This window comes from Caretta caretta, chromosome 3 (genome assembly GCF_965140235.1).
Source record: "Caretta caretta isolate rCarCar2 chromosome 3, rCarCar1.hap1, whole genome shotgun sequence".
Classification (NCBI taxonomy): domain Eukaryota; kingdom Metazoa; phylum Chordata; order Testudines; family Cheloniidae; genus Caretta; species Caretta caretta.
Genome location: NC_134208.1, coordinates 142,291,463 through 142,309,513, shown reverse-complemented (window position 1 = coordinate 142,309,513; position 18,051 = coordinate 142,291,463). Strand labels below are relative to the sequence as shown.

At 41.8% G+C, this 18,051-nt stretch overlaps 1 protein-coding gene across 2 annotated transcripts in view; it reads right to left on the bottom strand.

Moving 5' to 3' along the window:
• Positions 1–18,051, bottom strand: part of KIF26B (kinesin family member 26B) — a 426,203-nt gene that overhangs the window by 144,817 nt on the left and 263,335 nt on the right. The window lies entirely within an intron of this gene.

The window sequence follows — 18,051 nt, the reverse complement described above, 5'->3', positions numbered from 1 at the left end:
GTCACCCATAAGCCTTTGGTTAAAGAATTAATAGTTGTGGAATGGTTGGATGTAAGCACCCACTATTATGTTAGTTATTATTAAATATTTAGGTGAATTAACTGACATGTAAGAAGCCTTCCACAAGCTATTTTAAAAATTCTACCACCTCATAAAAAATAACCAGTCTAACATCTGAACATGTGGTGACCAAAAGTTATGCTATTTGCAAGGAGGTGGAGAGAAGCACACAAGCTACAGTTGTACTAACAATTTAGTAAGTTTAATTTTGACTTTGTTTTAGCAACATAACTTTGGACAAGAATGGTGCTTTTTTGTCCAGACTTTGACTCAAAAAGCTAGGCTTTCCTACATTAGCATGATAGATTCTTACTCTATTTCAATTAAAAAAATATTTGGTCACATTTTCTTATTTGAGCAGATTTCTAACTCTGAGAAAAGATTCAGCAATTAAACTTGATTGTTGTTGTTTTGCACACTCTCTCTCTCTCACACACACACTCCACATTGGTATCCCTACCTAGGCAACCAAATATAATGAGTATATTATAATATTGATGATATTTTTCTCTGTGTCTCAGTTTCCCTAGTTGTAAAATGGGCACAATTATGGGGCAGACCCTTAGCTGGTGTACATTAGCACAGCTCCACATGATCTCTTCCAAAATACTCCAAGCTGAGATGCATGTATCATTCTGAACTCTAGGGGCCTGATTCTCAATTACACCAAGGTCCCTTGATGCTGCATGTTCTAGCAACAGAAAAGGGCCTTAAAGTAGGTCTGAATATAATTTATGCCCACTTAACTCCCCTTTACCTTGCCAGAGTATAAATGAGAATCAGAAATCTAAATTCTGTCTGGCTTTTTTGTTGGCCAAAGTTTCATAATTGTCAGATTCATACATACCAGCCAAATCTAAACCTCAGAAACTGATCAAATCAATTTACTCCAAAGAATACATACAATAAAACATGTTTATATATACATTCATCTCAGCTTTGAATATTTGTGTCCGCGTCAAGCAATTATTATTATCCCCATTTTACAGATGGGGAAATTGAGGCAGAGAGAGATCTTAAGGCCAGTGTTGCTGTCACTGATTTTGGTGCCTCATCCAAGATGGCAAAATCAAAAGCCACTTTTGAAAATTCTGGCCTAAGAGACAGCCAAGGACACTTAAGTCTGTGGCAGAGTTGCGGGACGGGATACCTAGGTCACCTGACTCCTGGTTCTGTGCCTTAACCACAAGAACCTTCTATTGTTCCAGCTCCTTGTCCATCCCGTTCCTCTAGTATCTGACTTTGATTTATCACCTAACCTTCCCTTTTATGATGATCTTCTTCTTCCTCAGAGAGAAGACAGAAAAAACAACCCTAAAAAGGTTGCCAAAAGAATTGCATCACATTTTGTTCTTTTGATACATCATAGTCTTGGCTTGAATTTCAGATGTGTTCGTGAGAGGATTGGTAACACTGGTCATTCTGAATTGTAGTTTCTAATGGGTCCCGGCCTAAATATGTTTACACCTTTATTTCAAGCAAAATTTTGTACTGAACATAACTGTAGGGCTAGATAGAAATCTCGCTACGCTGAAAAGTCCACTGCTGTGTGTATGTCTTTAGGCTCAGCAGTCTATTTGTAAAGACAGGCAATTGCTCTGTAAACCTCAGGCCAGATTACACCCTCAATTGCACCCATTCAACTGCATTAACTCATGCCTAGGGTAAAACTGTTCGTGAGCATATTTCCTCAGAAATGTGTTCTAAGTTGGTTCAGTCATTCTCTCTCTCTCATGCCACTTTATTCTTCCCCAACATTATGTTGTTCCCTTTTTCTATACTGATAGTATAATCTTCTTAAGCTCCTTCTTGAGCCAATGAAGTCCATAGTTGACATTTTTCTTTAAAGGGAAAAAACACTTGTAGGATAACCGGCCTTTCCAAACTTCAGAACTATATCCTGATTTGACAGTTATAACCTTTGGGATGGCATTCAAGAAAAACCCTGAATTCTTTTTTGACCTGCAAGTGGCAAAATGTATTTAAGAGCAAAGTGCTACATCTCCCTGCCTTATGACCCCGCCCCCTGCCCCCCCCCAGGTTTTGTCAGTTGATCAAGAAGGCAATAACTGGATACCTCCCAAGGCTTCTGAATAAAAAGATATTTTAAACATATTTGAACTGGCTTTAGGCTGCATGATGATGCTAGTTTGCATGATAGATTAGTTTATTTGAATGACTTTTGCATGATGGACCTAAAGTGGTCAATATGGCCAGCTATCAGTTGCTTTGGAAATAGACAGTCCCAAGGTAATGCTGACGTGGCTGCGTGGCCTAGTAAGGGTGGATAGAGTTGCGTCAGAATGGTTCCAACTCATTCTTTTCAGGAAATTAGAGTTTGTGGTGTTGCATCGTCAGCTCTGGGGACTCTCACACCTCGAATCCCCTGGAGATTCATTATATTTATTCATGTTGATGCCTGTTGGCTAGGACTCTAGACTGGGAGTCAGGAGACTTGGATTCTGTTCTAGCTCTGCCACTGTCCTGCAGTGTGACTTGGACAGGTTACTTCACCTTTCTGTGCCTCTGCATTCCCTCCCACCGATTATCTGTCTTGTCTGTTTAGAATGTAAGGGCTTTAGAGCTTCTCTTATTATGTGTTTGTTCAGTATCTATCTGATCTCACTTGGAGCCTCTAAGAACTACTGTAATAAAAATGGTAATAATAATGGTAGCATGGCCCTATAGATCACCAGTAAGCTGACAATATCCAGATCTATATTACCATCTCATCTGATCCTAGTGATTCCCACTTAAAACTGTTCCATTGTCTGACCAAGAGCCCACTCCTGTAATGGGATACAGTATTGTGTGAACCAATACCTGTGTGTGATATTAGGGACTTTGCGAAAGCTTGAAGCTCTGGGGTCAAGGATCTCACTGCAGGGCTAGAGTCCAAGATTGCAGAAAGGATGTCCGAAAGCTACTCAAAGTTCAATCCAAATATGATAGAAGGTCCATTGGTAGTAAAGGGGAAATGCTTTGAAGATCTAGCTTATCTGGTGGGTTTGCTCTGTACTGAAGAGGTCTACCTCTAGGCTAGTGTTTCTCAAATGTGGCCACCATGGCCGCATGCGGCCACCAGGGTCTTTTCTTGCGGCCACAGCCTCATGGGCTGTGATGGGGTGGAGGCTGTGGGCAAAATAGCAGTCCCTCCCCATCCCTGTTGTTCCTGGATGCACCACCTTGGTGTTGATTGCTGGGGCTGCCAGCAGGGGTTGGGCCCTGCCCCCTTCTGAAGACAGTTGGGGCACAATGCTGGAGAAGCAGGCAGTAGGTGAGTTCCCCACCTTCCCAGGCATGGCGGTGCTCTGGCTTTGGGCTTCAGCCCTGGGGTAGTGGGACGGCAGGCTCTGGATGTGGGGCTTCAGGCTCCAGCCCCCTGCTGCCTCCCCTCCGCCCCATCAATCTCCCCTCATTGCCCCTGGCCCCCACTGCCTCCTCTGACACCCCATCCAGGGCTTACTTTGTCCCCAGGCTTGCCAGGGCTAAGTAAGGCTGCTGCGAAAAGTGATACTTGTATCTTTATTAATATCGCTTTTCACAACAGACTTACTAGCTAGCAATAAATAAATTATACTGATTTGGACATGTATATGTGCATATTTATTTGTTTTCCAAAAGTTAATTACGTGTTTTAGGAAAAATTGTCAGAGCAGCCCCCAGCAACACTCTGAGGCTGCCAAACAAATTGTCCTGAGAACCCCTACTCTAGGCAGACTGACAGGATTCACTACTTTGAGGGTCAACTTTTACAACAAATTTAACTAAGAAAACCATGTTCCTGTGGGAGTCAGGAGTGACTTTTCATCTCCCAAATACTCAGAAGCTGTGACATCTCCTCCTCCCTCATTATAACTGTGTATATGAAGGGGGATTTTCAAAAGGGATCAGTGGTCAGCTAGCCACTCCCACCAAAGTCAATTCTTAATTGAGATGGACTTTCAAAAAGCGAAAGACCCTCATTGGGGTTTATTAAAGAAACCAAGAAGAAATTGCTTAGAGGTAATTTCTTAAGAGTTAGAAGGGCAAAATGCATTGCTCAGAAACTTGTTAAGAGACAGAAATGAAAGGACAGAATTAAAAGCTCAGTTTTCACAAGGAAGGAAGTGAATAGCGGGGTAACCCAAAGGCCTGTACTATGAAACCCATTCTTCATGTTTATTAATAGTCAGAATGTAGGAGAACACGAGGTGGCAACATTTGCAAATGACAAAATTATTTAGGTGAATCAAGCCTAGAGATATTTATGGAAAACTTCAGAAGAACCTAACAAAGCTAGGTAATTGGGCAACAGTAAAAATTCAACATTGACAAGTACAAGTTAATGCACAGGGGAAGGATCAATTTGAACTACTTGTATACATTGATAGCTTCTAAATTAACTGCAGCTGCTCACCAAAAGGATCTTAGTATCATTGTGGACAACTCAATAAAAACATGCTTGCTGCATTGCAATAGTTGAAAAAGCAACCAACATGTATGCAGTGTCAGGGATAGAGAATAATACAGAAGAAGCCATTGTATACATATTGAGGGCACAGAATCATAGAAATGGAGGGCTGGAAGGGACTTCAAGAGGTCATCTAGTCCAGCCCCATTCACTGAGGCAGGATGAACAATATACTTAGACCATCTCTGACAGCTGCTTGTCTACCCTGTTCTAAAAAAACTTCCAGCAATGGGGATTCTAGTGTTAGCAATGTTCATTAAAAAAACAGGTCTAATTATTTTCCTTATTTTTATGTACAAATTCCATTTCAAAATAGCAATATTGTACTTCTAGGTGTGCGAGTAACTGCGCTCCAGGGGAAGGACAAAGTTCACATTTAGGCCCATGGAGATCAGTACACTTCTCTAGTAGTTAAACTGCTATGCTCTATTCACCCAGAAATGCATTGCATTCTGCTTGTTACAACTTTATTAGAAAATGGATAAAAGTCACAGTTAGAAAGCAGTGCCTTTCACAAACACCCTAAATATTTACTCAGTGAAGTTTTAAAAATTAATATCACAACAAATAAGGAAATTGCTAGTCCCATCTATTGCTGCCAATGTTTGTGCCTAAACAACATTTTCACAGGTAGCCACTAACAGTGGTTGTATCAGTTTCTGGGTGTCCCGCTTGAGACACCTATGGCAGTTCCATGGTGTCAAGTTGGGCACTCAAAATCAGTGGCCACCTTTTTGAAAATTTGGGCCACATTTTTTACTTCAGCAAAAGCAGAAACTGCAATTGCCACCAATTGGCAGAGGTGTAATCTGAAAATGAGTCTTGCTAATCGGTGTAATGCCAGATAAAGGTATACTAGAAGCCTGCAGTTTGTTTTGATTATTTCCAATTGAAGTGTTGACAAATATGATCTGCATGTTGTGTGCTATGTTTGGGATATATGCATTCATTTTAAAATGAGTCATCGCAGCATTGCAGGTCCAGAAAAAGAAGTGGCTTGACTGAAACTAATAAAGGTAACAGCCAACATAGTGTACAGTAAGATGACAGTCACGCAAACATTATGCTTCACATTATTTCCAAAGCTCTGCCTTAGGGTGGGATCATTCTTCTGGCACTGTTACTATTTGTTATTACTGTCACAACTCAGAAGCTTCAATCATTGCGGCAGCCACTGTGGGCGGCGGTCCTGGAGATACCTATGCGTCAGCCAGCCTGCTGCCAGTTTCAATAGCTCTGCAGGCTAGTGGTTCCTTCCAGTGGCCAATTTTCAGCGGTTTATGAAAGGTAGGACAAAATACTGATTTTTGTGAAACCAGCGGGAACACAGGGATCAGTCATGAAAGCAGGACATTCCTGGTTTTCAGGAACACTAGATCAATCTACTTAGAACTTGCTTCTCTTCTGGATGGTCCTCAGGCAACACATTTTACTAAGAGAAAGATATTAAGTTAACACCATCCACTGGGAGTTCCTACTGTGTTTTTGTGTCTGCCCTTAGTCTTACAATCAAAATAGAAAGTGCCTCAGTGCATAGGCCAGGTCTTCCTTTATGTCTTCTAAAGCTCTGAGGACAGTGTGGGTAATTAACAGAAATCATTCACAGAATCATAGAACTGGAAGGGAAGGGACCTCAAGAGGTCTTCTAGTCCAGTTCTCTGCACTCATGGCAGGATTAAGTATTCTAGATCAGTGTTTCTCAAATGTGGCCACTGTGGCTGCATGTGGCCACCAGGGGCTTTTCTTGTGGCCACAGCCTCCTGGGCTATGATGGGGGGTGGGGGTAAGCAGTGGCCCCTCTTCCAGGGCCACCAGTGGAGGTTGGGCCCCGCCCGCCTCTGGAGACACAAATGCTGGAGGTGCAGGCAGCTGGTGAATTCCCCACTTTCCCTGGGGCATGGTGGGGGCCGGGGGCAGTCTTTGGCCACAGGGCTTTGCGCTCCATCCACACGATAGCAGGTTCTGGTCCCAGGCTCACCACCCATGCCATCATCCCTGGGCCCCATGGCCTCCCTGCCTACTCCCCATCCAGGGCATAATTTGTCCCAGAGCTTGCTGGGGCTGAGTAAGTCTGCTGTGAAAAGTAATATTAACAAACATACAAATATCATTTTCACAGCAGCAGACGTACTATGTAGGAAGTTTTTTTTTAAAAAAAAGCAACCAAAAAAGCAGAAGAAACAACAAAAAGACAAGAACATGCAAAGCATCCTTTTTGTGTTTCTATTCTGTTTAGGTCCATAAAGAATAGTGACCACTGTACATTATTTTTACTACTGAGTCTGAAAAAACCCTACATAAATAAATTACAATGATTTGGACACGTATATGCACATATTTATTTGTTTTTCCTAAAGTTAATTAAGTATTTTAGGAAAAAATGTCAGTGCAGCCACCAGCAAGGGTTGGTGGCCGTACTCTGAGGCCACCAAAAAGTTTGTTGTGAGAACCCCTATTCTAGACCATCCCTGACAGGTGTTGTCAAACCTGCTCTTAAAAATCTCCAATGACAGAGATTCCACAACCTCCCAAACCAATTTATTGGCAATATATAATAATATCTTGGCACAAGGGGCTAAATTGTCATTTTACAACCTGTCCTGAGTAAAGAGCCTAACACAGGTGCATCGCTCCAACAGCAGATCAGAGCATGAACTGTAACTCACAGAATCTTGTTCTGGGGGAAGAAGTAACTTACTTCACCTCTTTCCATTTTAGTAACTTAATTGCTCCGTGAGCTTGGCTGGTGAATGGATGAGGGGAAGAGGAGCAGAGTCAGGGCTTCTTCCACTCTAGACCCCTTTCCGACCCCTTCCAGGCAGCAGGAATACTGGGTGATTAGGGTCTGCTCTCATCATTCCACCTGGAATTACAATCTGAGCACAGTCAAACAGAGAATTAGGGGGGTTTTACACTGCCTTAATTCCCAGTGCAGCCAAAACTAGTGACAATCTAGCCCAGTGAGATGAATGGAATAAGAATCATCAGTTTAAAGTTTCCTGAATTTGTAGGTTCCTGTCAGACCCTTAGCATTTGTGTTTAATTGTTGTGCACTATCTTTAAAATCTGGACACAATTTGAGCTTTCTGCTTGCGCTGTAAAAGATGCCATAAACATGTCTCTAATGCCCAGTAAACACTTGGGCCTTACTGTTGCCTTTATATTTATGTATGCAGTGAATTTCATAGCAACAATAAAGCTATCCAGGCTGTACATTTCAGAGCAATCTTTTACTTCTTGGGTGGTTAAATGCACACACAGGCCCCGTACAGTACCTTAATGACTGGACTCCAATACAGCTGGGCTATAATCACCCAGAAATTCACTGTTGTGACTTAATTGTAACAGACAGTAAAATAGGTCCAAATCCTTCAATCTTTGATCAGGGCCTGAGCCCAGAAATTCAAAGCCCTTTTTCACACAGGAAGAACTTACTGAAATCAATAGGCTTGATTCCGATTTCACATCAGAATTTCCACCGCGTAAATCCACCAGCTACAATGAAGTAACTCTTGAGTTACACCAGAATAAGTGAGATCAGAATCTGGCCAAATGAGACCACTGTGCTAGGACTAAGACACCCTGGGGCTGTCTCCCACAGAAGTTCAAAGGGTGAGAAACCCATTGAAAATTTGGGGAATTTCCCATATAGCTAATTGTAGGGACGGGCACTCCAGATGGAAACTAACAAGCTCCTTCCTGGCTACATCAGTCTTGATACGAAGCTGGTCTCAGTGGATGTCTCAGTCTCTTCTGGGCAGGTTTGCACATCCCCCACCAGTTGAGCCAAGACAGCCCCAGGGGGCTGCCCCTGGCTGCCCTGCTGGCTCAGTGGGCCAAGGCCGGGCAGCTGCCACGCTGCGAATGGGAGCATCTGCAACAGGGGCCTGGAGCAGCTTGTGAGACTACAGGAACTAGGCTGCTGTCCACGTTATCTACCCCATGTGCCTGAGGTTGCTCCTGGGCTCAGGACAAGCCACTACCAAGACCTTGGCTGGATGAACAAAAAGGGGTTTATTTGGCTGCCGCTCCCTTTAGGTGGGGCACAACCTGCCGCAGTCTTACCCCTCAGCACAAGTAAGGCACTGTTAGGAAACAATAGTCCCTCATTAGACCTATCTTTCTCTAGGGAGGCTCTGGCAAGCAGCAGTCTCTCAAGCAGTTCCTGGCTCCTGCCAGGCCTCTCTCTCAGAGCATGAGCTGGAGGTCTGTTCTTTCCTGGTCCACGTCTGACACCTATTGCAAGTGTAGCAGGGCAGGGTTGACTGAGCCCACAACAGCTCATTGAGCCCACAACAGCTCGTTAACCCTTTTCTGGCCAGTGTGGTGTTTGTACACCCCCATCACTGTGCCCACCTTAAATGAGCCTAACTTTAAGAAAGTGATGACCACATACCATCTAAAAATCACAGGCTCCTTATAAATGTCTCAAGCAGGACAACCAAATACTGAGGTACCCAAAATCATTAGTTACTTTTAATATTTAGTCTGGTCATCTTTATCCTTCCTGTATGTGCAGAGTGACATTGTATTTGTTTGCAACTGACTACTGTCCCTGCCCCTATCCCTTTAATCTCTTTAAATGCCTTTATTTCGCTTTACAGACAGAATAGTCTCAATGATCACAGTGCTCCTGACTCTTGTAAAGTTTCAAGGTCTTGAGAGTCAGACAGGTGTCATATTATGCTTGATGCAGGAATCAAGCTAAACCATTATGTTTGGATACCATAAAATTAGATGGTTACCATTAGCTTAATATGGGAAGGAAAACAGCTCCATATTTTTCTAAGAAACTTAAATCAAATCAAATGTAACCACTGAGCAATTACTGGCTTGGTTTCTTAGCAATGTACCTTCATGTCACTGGGGAAAAAATATCTCAGCAAAGGGCCTGATGACCCTTCAGGAGCGAAGTTGAGAGTGCTCAGCGCTGTGCAGGTCAGGGTGTAAAATTAATTATGTCATGCCGAAGATTTGGATGTGAGAAGTGAATGTCAAGAGAAAATCCTCTTTGCTTCTATCTAGCATTAGACTATTGCCGGACCCTTCCAGAGTTAGTACCGCCTTTAAAGTAACAGAAAAGCAGTGTGCACTGTTTTACATTTATGCTGTTTCAGTATAAAACAATAAAGCTGTGCAAAATTTCCAGGCGTGATTATTTAACTAGAAAGCATTAAGGGCTAGGGGTGACTAGGAGATTGCACTGATGATGTGTAGTCTTTTGTAGCATCACCACATAGATTTTTCCAAATGTTGACATGCAGGGATTTGGCAAACCTCAGATCAATGGAATAATAAGATTGATAAGAGAGGAATGACCATGCTCCTGGTTAGTTAGCCCATTGCTGACCTTACTAAAGAGTCAGTAGTTTACAATTATGGCAGGAAATTCAAGGAATTTACTACTTCAAGCCTTCCAATGTGAGGCCCATAAATTACTGCCCATTTAAAAATAGTCCTTAGAGTCTTAAATAATAATTTAAATGGAGTTTTCATGAAGTTTATAGGATTTGGGTTCTTTCACTACCTCAGATGCTAACATCTGACCACATAGTGCAGCAAGCTAGTTTTGCTTCATCTTGCCCCAGTCATTGCAACACACTCATAACATCAACAGAGAACTACAAGTCGTATTATTGCTGTTTAACATTCTGGCTAGCAGAAGAACTACAGGAGACACTAAACAATGTATTTTTCATTTTCTTGTCATATTTTGAAAGCCAGCAAATAAAAACCAACAGTTGGATATTTCACTGAGGCATATACAGTGAAATGCAATTCCGTAAGGATCAGAGCTGACAGGCAACCTTGTATTTTAAGCTACAACGTTAAACGATCTCCAAGATTTCCTGTACATCTTTGTCTGATCTTTATTTAAACACTGACAACTATGAGGTGACATTTGTTCTCAGTACTCCAATTCCTTCTAGTCCTACAGCATATGTCCAAAGATGATGAACTTGGTTGGCTGCTTCTACTGACCACAATGGAAATACACTGAAAAGGCATGTGTGGCACTGGGGAGTCCAAGACAAAAGGCACCTAAGGGCTCAAAAGCATACTGCAGTTTTTGAAATGTTTCATTTTTACTGCTGGTTCATATTACAAATAAATTCTAGTTTGTTAAAGAACAAACCAATTGCAGTTCCATTTTTTTTCACGGAGCAATGTAGTTTTTAAATTGCTCACAAATTTTATTATTATTTATGATGACAGCGCTGACTAAATTGGGGTTCCATTGTGGCAGATACCGTACAAACACACAAAACAATCCCTGCCCCCCAGGAATTGAGGCACAGAGAGATTAAGTGACTTGTACAAGGTCACACAGGAAGCCACATAGCCCGGTAAGCCTAACTTTAGTACCAGGCAAATTGGTTGAAACTATAGTTAAGAACAGAATTATCAGACATATATAGATATAACTTGTTGGGGAAGAGTCAACACAGCTTTTGTAAAGAGAAATCATGCCTCACCAATCTATTAGAATTTTTGAGAGCATCAACAAAGCATGTGAACAAAGGTGATCCAGGGGATATAGTGAACTTGGTCTTTTCTGAAAGCCTTTGACATGTCCCACACCAAAGGCTCTTAAGCAAAGTGTGCAGTCATGGGATAAGAGGGAAGATCCTCTCATGGATCCATAACTGGTTAAAAGATAGGTTTCAGAGTAGCAGCTGTGTTAGTCTGTATCTGCAAAAAGAAAAGGAGTACTTGTGGCACCTTAGAGACTAACAAATTTATTAGAGCATAAGCTTTCGTGAACTACATCCGATTAAGTGAGCTGTAGCTCACGAAAGCGTATGCTCTAATAAATTTTTAAGTCTCTAAGGTGCCACGAGTACTCCTTTTCTTTTTTTGGTTAAAAGATAGGAAACAAAGGTAGGAATAAATGGTCAGTTTTCACAATTAAGAGAAGTAATAGCACGGTCTGTCCTAAGACCTGTGCTGTTCAACATATTCATAAATGATCTAGAAAAGAGGGTAAACAGTGAGATGGCAAAATTTGCAGACAATAAAAAATTACTCAAGATAGTTAAGTCCAAAATGGAGTGCAAAGAGTTACAAAGAGTTCTCACAAAACTGGGTGGCTGGGCAACAAAATGGCAGATGAAATTCAAGGGCTAAGTGCAAAAAAATAATCCCAGCTATACATACCATATGATATGGTCTAATTTAGCTGTTATCACACAAGAAAGAGACCTTAGAGTCATCATGGATAGTTCCCTGAAAACATCTGCTCAATGTGCAGAGGCCGTCAAAAAAGCTAACAATGTTAGGAACCATTAGAAAAGGGAAAAAAATATAATGCCACTATATAAATCCATGGTACACCTGCTCCCTGAATACTGCCTGCAGTTCTGGTTGCCCCATCTCAAAAACATATATATGAGAATTGGAAAAGGTACAGAGAAGGACAACAAAAATTATTAGGGGTATGGAACAGCTTCCATATGAGGAGAGATTAAAAAAATTCTGGGACTGTTCAGCTTAGAAAAGAGATGACTAAGGGGAGATATGACAGAGGTCTACAGAATCATGACTGTTGTGAAGAAAGTGAATGGGAAATTGTTATATACCCCTTCACAAAACACAAGACTCAGAGATCACTCAAGGAAATTAATAGGCAGCAGGTGTAAAGCTAATGTAAGGAAGTACTTCTTCACACAATGCGCAGCAGTCAACCTGTGGAATTCATTGTCAGAGAATGTTGTGAAGGCCAAAATATAACAGGGTTCAAAAAAGAATGAGTAAGTTCATGGAGGATAGGTCCATCAATGGCTATTCGACAAGATGGTCAGGGATGCAACCCTACGGTCTGGGTGTCCCTAAACCTTTGACTGCCAGAAGCTGTGTCTTGGCAACAGGAAATGGAACAGGAAACTTGATAAACTGCCCTGTTCTGTTCATTCCCTCTGAAGCATCTGGCATTGACCACTGTCAGAAGACAGGACACTGGACCATTGGTCTGACCCAGTATGGCCATTCTTAAGTCTATGGCAGAAACAGGAGTACAATCCAGATCTCCTGAGCCCCAATCCAGTGCTTTAGCCACAACACCGTCCTTCCTCTCTCATGATGACTTGGGAAGCAATTTGACAAGCTGTTGAACACCCTTCCACCCACTGATTTCAGCTGGAATTACAAGCTCTCGGCATTCTGCAGTATCAGGTCCCAGGTCCTTGAGCAGTTGCCCTTAATATTTCACATTCTTTAATTATGCTTCAAACTAAATTATTTAGAGAAAGATGAGGCTGGAACGCATTAGCATTGTTAGCGTGTAGTGTTGTCATTAAACAAACCTTTTGTTCTTACTTTTCTATTTTCAGTCAAGTGAAATGAAAAACGACATGAAATTAAACACATCACGCGAAGTAGTAATTCATTGCCTTAAAGCAGTAAACTGTATAGAGGTGCAATTAGATACCAAGAGGCAGAATTTGCAAAGGATGCAAAGCCTTTAATCTGCAGCTTTTCGCTCATTACTTATGGGTCTTTCACTGAAAATCCAATTAATTTTCAATTCTGGGGACATTTCTCATGGATTCGGGCCTGCTTATTAATTAAGCAGAAATTTGACATTTACTTTTGTTTTCCAAGAAAAGCAATTTAAAAAAATATCCATTTCTTTCTTTAACTTTCTTTTAAAAAATGATATTTACAATAGGGGTCATAAACTACAGACCACACTGGCTCCTCTAAATAAGACCCTTTCCTGTTTCAAGAAAGAAAGAGGCAAACCCCACAATATAAAACACTAAGCTGGCTTTGCTCTTTCATTTTGCGGAGATTCCAGAGTAGTGATTGCCCGGTGATCTTTCTCCCCAATGACACGCACATGCAGGCCATCAGCACACTCAACCAACTGGTCCCATCCACCAATTAGTAGATGACATCCTTGTTTATATCTCTTATCCATCAGGAGAAAACGGTGCTAACACCCCACTGACCCACGTGCCAACGCCTAAAAGAAATAAGTTCCTGATTTCTGAATGCAGAACAGTTGGCTCTTGTTCAGCCCTGCTGGAACAAAGATGATCCTTGAAGGAAGAGAAAAACATTTTGAGTAATTAGCAGAATCCTTGACTGCACCCATTGTTCTCTCAGCACATCAAGGTGAGTGCAGTCTCAGAAGTCCTTCTGGACTCCTCATAGTTCCTATACAACCAAACAGCAGCCAGAAATCCCTTTTTCCTATTTAAGGTTAGTCAGAGACCTCTTCTTTCTTTTTAGATGCAGATTTAGCATCAGTAATCTATGGCTTTGTCATCTCCAGGCTGGGCTACTACAATACGTTCTAACTAGAGCTAACTGAGAGTGCTCTTTGTGGAAAGCTCACGAAAGCTTATGCTCAAATAAATTGGTTAGTCTCTAAGGTGCCACAAGTACTCCTTTTCTTTTTGCTAGTACAGCATGTCACAGCTCATTTCCAAATCAGCAAAAGCATGGCATCCCTATCTTCTGAGCTCTACACTGACTCCTCATACAATCTGGTACCTGCTTAAAAATCCTGGTCTCATCTGTGAAGCACTAAATAGGTTAAGAGCCCGTTAGGCCGGGGACCAACTGACCCTCAACTCCCTTCCAAGAATGCTATATTCAATATCAGTGATGCAAATGACAGCAGCTTGGGCAAAGCTGTCAGGGGCTGAGGGCAGGGTTCTCTTGCTTGAAGGGCCTCAGTTGTGGAGCTCCCTAACATCAGGGGTCAGGCTCACATTGTTGTTTTGCCACAGTCAGAGCATAATCACCTGTTTGTGCAGGTCTACTCCTAATAAGGAAGGCTGCTAAGTAGCTTGAAGACATCGCCTCCATAATCGATATCCCACATCCAAAAAAGAAACACATCCAGTTAGGGGCTTGCGGACAATGCTTTTAGTTGAACTGAAATCACGTTTCTACCAGTTCTTGTATTGGATGCCTAGCTATAGACATCCATAGATAGATGAAATATGTCAGCATGGCTAACGTGAGGCTTGTGACCCCATGTAGTTGTCCAATGCAGATGTGTTCTCCTGTTTGATATAGGGATTAAGCTTTCTGGGCACTTGAATTAAGATGCAGGATTGCATGTCAGGTTCTGTTGCCTCTCTTCTCTATTTTAGAGATGAGGGCAGCTACAATCTGCTCCTGTTCTGCTTTTCCATATAAAGGGAGCACAACATGTATTCCCCAAAACAAATTACTTTTATATCAGAAGAAAGAGAGACAGAGAATCAGAAAGAGAGAGAGAGAAACACACTCTATCTGGGACTAATTCACCACTGTAGTACTCTCATTTTATGCTAGTTAAACTCCACTAATTTCCATGGCATTATAATGGCAGAAAACTGAAGTAATACACTGATAAATCTGACCCTCTGTATGCAAGAGAACACAGTGACTCTCCCTGTCGTTCTGCCCCTGCAACGGAAAGCAAACCGGCAGCTGCTTCACAACAGAGACACTCTACATTTAAAGGTGCAGAGCACAGAAAAGAGTATGGCAACACGTCTTATAATTTCACAGCTAGAAACACCCCAGCTATGTTTTTGCAAACAGGAGGTGAGTTTTGAGCTCCTAGCAAGTTATCAATCAGCACAAAACTGGGTAAAGTTTAGGTACCCCATTATGGTCCCTGACCAAAGGGCTGCATTACTGTTAAATAGTGCTATCAAGTGTCATCTAGCAAAAATAGTTAAAAAGCCAATTCCGATTGGGGCCTCTGCGTGTTGCTGCAATACAAATTCAAAATAATTGTAGCAAAAACAGTTATGTCATAAAATAGTGACTAATGCAACATGGAATGCCTGATCCACAGGAAATACGCTAGAATGTTAGCAAATTCCTTATGCACAGCCTCAGTTTCTTATGCCTAGTGTAGTACCTGGCTACATGACACTGGGTGGTCTCCAATGGAAAGTCATTTTTTTAATCATCGTGCTTACATACTCTAAAGGGGGTTGTAAGTCTTATTTCATCCAACCTGTTCTAGAGTTGAGTGAGGAGGTTGTTTATTGAACAAGAACTTCCTCGGCATGGCATGGCATTGCAGGACGGATAATGTTATAACCTAGAATATTATGATTCAAGTATTTCCTGATCCTTTATACGGTTATCTTTAAAAGTCAATCTGATTTTGTAAAGTTTATGCTACTGTTGACCTTTAGCAAAGACACAGTCCCTGTCTTGCCATTTACAGAAAATGGAGAGTTGCAATCTTCTTCGAAAGGGAGCCTACACTTTAAGCTTTTCTCTGGGTCTCTGGACTGCCTCATTGTTGCACACACAGGACTTCTAATTGATCCTCCTTTGCCATGAATTCCTATCAGTACTGAAGCAGGAATCAGGGCTCAGCATTCTGAGATACTCATCAAGTTTTTGGGAAGTGTTAGGGAGTACACAGTATTAATGACTTATTAAGCCCTGCCCTGGGCAGCGGACACTGAATAACTGCGCAGCTCCGGGGGAAGTCTGGGGGACAGACTGTGCCTCAAAGTGGCACAATCCCACCCAAAATTCTCTGGTGCATGGGGTGTGCAGTCTAAAATCCTCTGGATGCTGCAGTCTGGTCTCCCTGGTGAGATCAGCTAGCTCTGCCAGTTAGTGTAGAAAGCAGGATGGGGATACAGCTCCCTCTTTTTTCTTTTACTCCTCAGTCTCACTGAAGTGATGTGCAACTGGGGACACATGAAGGGAGCAGTCCCTGCACAAAAACCACCCCCTCTGCCATCTCCCCAACCCTTCGTCTGCAAGAGGGGTCCTTGTTTTTTTTTTACTTTGAAAATCTGGTCACTTAAGGTATAGGTGACAAGTTGATGATTTAAAATCACCTCAGTCTTACATTCTACTATTCCTGGCCAGTAAATAAACCTTGGAATTTAGTTTCCCATATTACTAGACTCTGTGACCTGTCTAAACACACTCACCATTTTATTTAGTTTAAACAAAATGGAAAAGAACTGAAACCCTGTTGAGAGGATGCGAGGTAGTTAAGGAGTGTGATCTGGCACATAGTGAGTTGCCTACTGAAATTAAATAACTCTCCAATTTATCTACAGCAAAACACTCTCCTGTTGAACATTAGATCAGAATGAAAGCTTCAGTCCATCTGTAAGGTATTGATCAATTTGTGATTTATCTTAGCTCGCTGGCCTTATCAGTTTAGGCCTTCTGGGCTCTGTGCAGAACTATATCAAACTCCTCAGGAGACTACTTCAGCCTCTTTCTCTCTTCATCCTCTCACCTTGACTCCTGCATTGTACTGCTCAGCAGTATCACAGATTCCAGTCAGTTCCTTTCTAAACTACTGCTTGTAGATATCAGCATATCTAGACCCTTTCCTTGTCGACTACTAAAAAGTATTTTGTCCCCTCTCAGAACACTGCTCTTGGCAGCTAATCATTTTAGTTTAATAGGATGCACATTAAGTTTCATAGGGGATTTAACAGGCAGCCTTTGGGAACTTTCATAGGCAGCCTTCAAAGGACTACATACATAGCCACCCATGCTTCGGGAATTGCATTTATTTTTGGCCAATCTATCTTTCACTTTGCCCCCTTACACCACCACCACAGGCTGTGGACATACTTTATAAGACCTGTGAAGAAGCCTCATTCAAACAGTCACTTCATATCAAATCAGCAGGCTGAGAGTTTCCGGAAGAGAATAGTTTAATTTGAAGTAGTTCATATTACATCCCATGTTTCCCCAAGTTCTCTCTCATTGGACTTCTAGGTGTGAGCTTTTCCCTTCTTTCCAGTTCTTCTTAATATGAAAATATGCCTTAATATTCTTTAACCTGTGTATGGCACTTAAGATAATACAATGATAAGTGTAATAGAAATGCCATAAACTGATAGACAGCCTTGTATTATGCAGTACAACCATATATTTCTTTGGCCTTGTCTACACACAAAAGTTGTACAGATGCTCCCCGGGTTACGCAAGACCTGACTTATGCAAGTCCGCATTTACGGAAAAAGTTCCGTAAGCTAGAAATAGGAGGGTTTTTTCGTTCTTGTTTTTTTGGCATAATGGTCTGGTATACGTTTCCGATTTACGCAAAATTTGAGTTACGCAAGGCGTTCCGGAAAGGAACGATTACATAAGTCGGGGAACGTCTGTACTGCTTTACTATACAGGTCTGGTCAAAGTGGTACACTCCTCCCCCTACCGGGGAGGCCGTTAAACCGGTACAAAGGTGTTTATACTGGAACAGCTTCTTCCCAGTGGGAAACAGAATAGGCTACACAGGTATAAAGTCCAGTTATACCAGTACAAACAAAATAGTATAACTGCCTCCTGGTATAACTATTCAGGTTGTAGTTATGTTATAACAGCAAGGTGTGATAATGTAATCCTTACTCTCTCTCTATTAGTTCTTACTCACTGTACTAAATACGACCACTTGTATGAGTAACCTTTGTTGAGCCCTTAGGCTAAAGCAGACTAGCATGGTCTTACATAATTGTTTTGTGTTCCAGATACCCACCTCCCAAAATAAAGTTGTTTAAAAATAGCCAGAGTCCATGTTGTGCAGGAGTAGCCAGCATTTT